Here is a 7,202-nt window from a genome sequence, read left to right as displayed (position 1 = left end):
AAAAGGTATCCTTAGGTTTTACTTGGTGTAACAGTATTTTAAAATGAAAAGTCATAGTATATATCTATTTCCTTGAACAAAACCTACTCTCCTTGGGTTATTTCTCTCAAACACTGCTATAATTTGTATCCAGAATGGACCCCAAGGTGCTGGAGAAGGAACTGAGAGTTCTACATCTTGTTCTGAAGGAAACCAGAAGACTGTCTCATGGGCAGCTAGGAGGAGGGTCTCAAAGCCACTCTCATAGTGACACACTTTCTCCAACAGGGTTACACCTCCTAACAGTGCCAGTCCCTGGGTCAAGCATATTCACTCCACGAGGCCTACCCAGGCAGGGAAGAGCTATTAAGCTTCTCTGTCAGATTATAATATAGAATGTACTAGTTACTAGTTGGTTTTTGGGGTTTTTTGTTTTGCCCACTTTGGTTTCAGTTTGTTTTGTTTTTTCTTTTTTCTTTTTTTCGGAGCTGGGGACCGAACCCAGGGCAGGCAAGCGCTCTACCACTGAGCTAAATTCCCAACCCCATTTTGTTTGTTTTTAAGACAGGGTTTTTCTATGTAGCCCTGGGCCAGGTTGGCCTTGAACTCAGAGAACTATTTGCCTCTGCCTTCTGAGTGTTGGCATTAAAAGCATGTGCCACCTCCACCCAAAGTCACCTGTATTATTCAGGGTTCCCTAAAGGATGAATATTAAAGTTAGATTTATTAGAGTTGTTTATAGGCTGTGGTCTGGGTAGGCCATAATGGGTGTCTACTGATGGAAAGGCCAATCATCCTTGGTTCTGTCCAGGAGCATCCTTGGTTCTGTCCAGGAGTCTAGTTATCTCAGCAGTTTCAATCTGGTGCTAGGGTCCTAGAAGATTCCTAAAGAGCTCCTGGTCTTTAATCTGTGTTGGAATCCCAAAAAGTAGGTTCTAAAATGAGCAAAGGAATGCCTCAGAACCTTGATGGATCAATTTGCCAGTGTGCTGGCAAGAGAGTGGGGAGAGAGAGGGGATGGCAGAAGGAGGCCCATAGCTAGCCTTGCAGGCTCATGCTGTAATTGGAAACTGAAAGTCAGGGATGAGGAAAGTGTAGCAGCAAAGGAAACCTACTTTTTTGTGGTAATGAATGCAAATCTCTCTGCTTGAGTGACCGGTGCATGCGAAGCATGTGTGTTCAGTGCAAGTGTGCTCACTGCAGGTGTGTTCAGGGCAGGTGTGCTCACTGCAGGTGTGTACAGGGCAGGTGTGCTCACTGCAGGTGTGTTTAGTACAGGTGTGCTCACTGCAGGTGTGTTCAGGGCAGGTGTGCTCACTGCAGGTGTGTTTAGTACAGGTGTGTTCAGTGCAGATGTGTTCAGGGCAGGTGTGCTCACTGCAGGTGTGTTCAGGGCAGGTGTGCTCACTGCAGGTGTGTTTAGTACAGGTGTGTTCAGTGCAGGTGAGTTCAATGCAGGTGTGTTCAGGGCAGGTGTGTTCAATGCAAGTGTGCTTAATGCAGGTGTGTTCAGGGCAGGTGTGCTCAGGGAAGGTGTGTTTAGGGTATGTGTGTTCAGTACACACACACACACACACACACACACACCTTTAAATAGAAAGTTTCTAGATTGCTTTGCCCTTTTGTTCTTTCAATTTACAAAGTGTAATAGGTAAACTAACTTTTTCACAAACACTAATTTCCCCTTGAGGAGAAATGACTTTACTGTGTTATCAGGACACTTCAATTCGAATCTCTGTTTTAACGAGTTTCAGTTAGTTAACACAAATACTAATAGAAAAAAAAAGCAGTGGTTTTGGGTATCAGAAATCTAAGAACAACTGAAAATGCTATTATATACTAATTCACCTCATTTAAAGTCATTTACAGGGGTTGGGGATTTGGCTCAGTGGTAGAGCGCTTGCCTAGGAAGCGCAAGGTCCTGGGTTCGATCCCCAGCCCCAGGGGGGAAAAATAAAGTCATTTACATGAGTTTTATGAAAATACATCATGTTAAGTATTTCCACTAGTGGTAATTTTATAAAGCTTGTGAAGAAAATTTGTTTAAATCTTCTGTTCTTCAAAATGAGACTTTTTCTTATATCCTGTTTCTCCTCATACAAAAACAAAGCAGAAAAAAACCCCAAAACTCCACTAAGAAGAGAAGATACTGTCCTCGAATACTAAAATGTGTTGAAATATTAGGAATATTAAGGCCCAGACTGATCCTTCTACACTGAAATATCTTTTGAAATTACAACATAGCAAAGGTTCTGGGTTTAAAAAAAAAGGTTATTGGTGGACCAGCCTGACAAGATCTTAAGATTAGAAGACATTGTATTACAAGGTCAAAATACGTTCATTTTTGTTTTCTGTAAAACTTGGATTTGACCAGATCTTGGCCCATCTTCTAGAATTTGACATGACCCTACATCCTGGCATCCACCCTTATAAGATGTTCTTCCAAATAATTTCTAAATGTTCAGTCCAGTTCCTATGTAACCAAAATTCCTCTAGAAATTCCTGAGCCCATGAAAACCCCACAGTCTTACAGTTTTAGGAGCCTATGTAACCCCTGCTCTCTCTGTGTTCAACGCTACTTTTCAAACCCTGCTTCAGGGAGATAGCCCTACCTGTCAGAAAAGGAAACATGGATAATTTGACTAAAGAATTTGGGTAATGGTCTTTACTCTTGTTTGCCTGGATTAAGCCATTTGTGATACAAAAGAAAGTATATGATATTAATCTAATGAGCAATATACATTTTATTTTAAAATACTTTGAAAATTAAGTTAATTTGATTTAGCAAGTAAGTTTTTCGAACACACTTTTCTAACTTGTTTAACTCAAGTGAATATTTTTTATTAATTATTTTATTTATTTACATTTCAAATGTTGTCCCCCTTCCCAGACCCCCCTCCACAAGCCCCTTACACCATTCTCTCCTTCTCCTCTAAGAGGTTGCTTGCCCACCTACTCACACCTCACCGCCTCTAGTATCCTCTCCTTCTCTGGGGCATCAAGCCTCCCCAGGACCAAGCTCCTTTCCTCCCACTGAACCCAGACAAGGCAGTCCTCTGCTACATATGTAGCAGGGTGGGAGACATGAACCAGCCCATGTATGCTCTTTGGTTTCTGGCTTAGTCCCTGGGAGCTCTGAGAGGTCCAGTTAGTTGATACTGTTGTTCTTTTATGGGGTTGCCATCCCCTTCAGTTCCTTCGGGTTTTCCCCTAACTCTTCCACTGGGGTCCCCAGACTCAGTCCAGTGGTTGGCTGTGAGTACCTGTACCTGGCTCAGTCAGGTGCTGGTAGAGCCTCTCAGAGGACAACCGTACCAGAATCCTGTCTGCAAGCATATCTTGCCATCAGCAATAGTGTCGGGGATGGGTCCCAAGGTAGGACTGTCTCTGGATGGCCTTTCCTTCAGCCTCTGCTCCATTCTTTTGTCCCTGCATTTAGACAGGAACAACTCTCGGTTAAAATTTTTGCGATAGGTGAGTTTCACCATCCTTCAACTGGGGGGCCATGCCTAACTACTGGAGGTGTTCTCGTCAGGATCTATCTCCCTGCTGTTGGACATTTTGGCTAATGGCATCCCCACTGGGTCCTGGGAACCTCCCTCACTCCTGATGTCTGGGACTTTCTAGTGCCCTCCCACACACACACACCCCCCGTTCCCTACCCCATACTGCTGCATATTTCTAGTCATTCTCCTGGCTTTCTGGGATTTTCTCCTCTCTCGCCCCATACCTTATCCTGCCCTCTTTTTTCCTCTCCTTTCCCTCTCCCACCCAGGCCCCTCCCTCCCTCTCTCTTTTGTGATTATTTCATTTCCCCTTCTAAATGGGATTGAAGCATCCACACTTGAGCCTTCCTTCTTGTTAAGCTTCATATGGTCTGTAAATTGTACCATGGGTACTCTGAACTTTTTGGCTAATATCCACTTATCAGTGAATACATATCATGTATGTCCTTTTGAGTCTGGATTACCTCACTTAGGATGATATTTTCTAGTTCCATCCATTTATCTTTAAATTTTGTGATGTCCTTGTTTTTAATAGCTAAGTAGTATCCCATTGTGTAAATGTTCCACATTTTCTGTATCCATTCTTCCATGGAGGGACACCTGGGTTCTTTCCAGCTTCTGGCTATTATAAATAAGGCTTCTATGAACAGAGTGGAGCATGTGTCTTTGTTGTATGTTGGAGCATCTTTTGGGTATATGCCCAGGAAAGGTATAGCTGGGTCCTCAGGTAGTTCAATGTCCAATTTTCTGAGGAACCTCCAGACTGATTTCCAGAGTGGTTGTACCAGTCTGCAATCCCACCAACAATGGAGGAGTGTTTCTCTTTCTCCACATCCTCACCAGCACCTGCTATCACCTGAGTTTTTTATCTTAGCCATTCTGACTGGTGTGAGGTGAAATCTCAGGGTAGTTTTGATTTGCAGTTCCCTGATGACTAAAGATGTTGAACATTTCTTTAGGTACTTCTCAGCCATTTGATATTCCTCAGTTGACAATTCTTTGTTTATCTCTGTACTCCATTTTTTTTTGGTTCTTTTTTTCGGAGCTGGGGACTGAACCCAGGGCCTTGCGCTTCCTAGGCAAGCGCTCTACCACTGAGCTAAATCCCCAACCCCTCTGTACTCCATTTTTAATAGGGTTGTTTGATTCTCTAGAGTCTAACTTTGTGAGTTCTTTGTATATTTTAGATATTAGCCTTCTATCAGATGTAGGATTGGTAAATGTCTTTTCCCAATCTGTTGGTTGCCATTTTGGCCTATTGACAGTGTCCTTTGCCTTACAGAAGCTTTGTAGTTCTATGAGGTCCCATTTGTCAATTGTTGATCTTAGAGCCTGAGCCATTGGTGTTCTTTTTGGGAAAATTTCCCCTGTGCTGATGTGTTTGTGGCTATTTCCCACTTTCTCTTCTATTAGACTTGGTGTATCTGGTTTTATGTGGGGGTCTTTGATCCACTTGGTCTTGAACACTGTACAAGGAAATTAATATGGATCAATTTGCATTCACCTACAGGCAGACTGCCACTTAGATGGGCACCATGTGTTGAATATGCTGTCTTTTTCCCCACTGTATAGTTTTGGATTCTTTGTCAAAGATCAAGTGGCCATAGGTGTGTGGGTTTATTTCTGAGTCTTCAATTCTATTCCACTGATCAACCTGTCTGTCTCTGTACCAATACCATGCTGTTTTTATCACTATTGTTTTGTAGTACAGCTTGAGGCCAGGGATGGTGATTTCTCCAGAAACTCTTGTATTGTTGAGAATTGTTTTTGCTATCTTGGGTGGATTCCATATGAAGTTGAGAATCGCTCTTTCTATCTATGTGAAGAATTGAGTTGGAATTTTGACGGGGATTGCACAGAATCTGTAGATTGCTTTCGGTAAGATGACCAGTTTTACTATGCTAATTCTATCAATCCATGAGCATGGGGGATCTTTCCATCTTCTGAGGTTTTCTTCGATTTCTTTCTTCAGGAACTTGAAGTTCTTGTCATATCGATCCTTTGCTTGCTTGGTTAGAGTTACACCAAGATGTTTTATATTATTTGTGACTATTGTGAAGGCTGTTTTTTTCCCCTAATTTCTTTCTCAGCTCATTTAGCCTTTGTATAGAGGAAGGCTACGGATTTGTTGGAGTTGTTTTTTATCCGGCCACTTTGCTGAAGTTGGTTATCAGCTGTAGAAGTTCTCTGGTAGAATTTTTGGAGTCGCCTATGTATACTATCATATCATCTGCAAGTAGTGATGCCTTGACTTCTTCCTTTCCAATCTTTATCCCTTTGACCTCCTTTTGTTGTCTACTTGCTCTAGCTAGTACTATATTGAATAAACAGGGAGAGAGTGGGCAGCCTTGTCTTGTCCCTGATAAAACTTACAAGTTTCATGTTAACTCTTGACATGGTGGCACAAGCTTGTAGCACCCAAGGGTAGCAGCAGGAACATTAAATCACCATGTGGACATTATTGATACAAGGGAGCGGACGGCTGCAGACTTGCTGGGTCACAGAGGGGAGTTAACCTACAGTTTGACAGCTTCCTAATAGTCTGTCATAGCTGAACTTTAAGCTGTAGTCCATTGACTGTAGTTATTCTTTCCTTAAGAGCTTTTAATAATGCTCATGGGAATATAGTTTGACATTTAATTCCTCCTAATCATGTAACAAAGCAGTATCTTTTAAATAAACAAAGTGGAATATTTATCTCCAAATTCAGAGCAGCCCATAATTTATTCATGAACCACCATCTTAAAAATTATATCCTTGAATTGCTACCTTCTGGTATTTTTCAAAAAAAAAATCTGAAAACTGTATGGACATTTTCTATAGCTTTAGCTCTAAATAGATATGTTAGTTAAGCCATTAGTGTTTATTTCATTTGTGGACACGCCGTCTCCAGGTAGCGCCAGCTTTGCTCTGTTACCATGTTGGAATGGAATGTTCTTGTCTTTTCCTTTTCTGTTAAATAAAAACCCGAACAGAGGGCCTCATGGAATTCTTTATCTGCTCATTTGAAAAATTATATAACAGGATGCAGAATGGTTATGTGAGATTTCATCATGTCACTCAATGTGGCACCAATGTGTTGTGTTAATTTCTCTGTTTTTAATGTTCCCAGGAACAAGTTCACTCTTGATTTTATTCTTAGAGACAAGAGACTACAAAGTAGATGAGTTATTATTTTAGGAATTTTGTGCAAAATCGTTACTTTGCAGCCTCAGAAGCCTAGATTTAATAAAACGATAAAAACGTATACCTTAAAGATTTTATTTTTTCTTCACTGTAATAGATACTTTTCTTCAAAAAACCCTGCAGGCACATTTAGGAGGGTCTGGAGAGATGGCTTGGACCACGCGCTGGTCCTGCAGAGGCCTGGAGTTGGCTTCTGTCACTCATATGGCTGCTCTGGCTGTAACTCCAGCTCCAGGGGAGTCACAGGCCCTCCTGCTTTCACGATCACTAGTATTCAAGTGCGCAGACACCACCACCACCATCCCACTCCACATATGCATGGAATTTGAATTAAATTAATCTTTAATTAGGAAGTAATGTTTCTAAATTTTAACAGATCTAGAATATTTAGTGATTACCTTTGGATCACACTGGCAGAAGTATGCATTTTGTTTCGCTTTTAAAGAATGGAACAATAATCCACTGTATTTTTCCTCACATGTCAACATGCACAAGATGTCATAAGTATAATATGCACATCTTCACTTGGGG

The 7,202-nt window shown here is 41.5% G+C and overlaps 1 long non-coding RNA gene across 1 annotated transcript; it reads left to right on the top strand.

Moving 5' to 3' along the window:
• Nucleotides 1-1,250: 1,250 nt before the first annotated feature.
• Nucleotides 1,251-6,474, top strand: LOC148006711 (uncharacterized). Its single transcript, XR_015676082.1, has 3 exons — nucleotides 1,251-1,347; nucleotides 1,408-1,837; nucleotides 1,939-6,474. It is a non-coding gene; the product is annotated as an uncharacterized LOC148006711 (long non-coding RNA).
• The last annotated feature ends 728 nt before the right edge of the window (nucleotides 6,475-7,202 follow it).

Source organism: Rattus norvegicus, chromosome 2, assembly GCF_021556685.1.
Source record: "Rattus norvegicus strain SHRSP/BbbUtx chromosome 2, alternate assembly SHRSP_T2T, whole genome shotgun sequence".
Classification (NCBI taxonomy): Eukaryota; Metazoa; Chordata; class Mammalia; order Rodentia; family Muridae; genus Rattus; species Rattus norvegicus.
The sequence above is the reverse complement of the archived record's forward strand: the minus strand, read 5'-3'. Positions and strand labels throughout refer to the sequence as shown.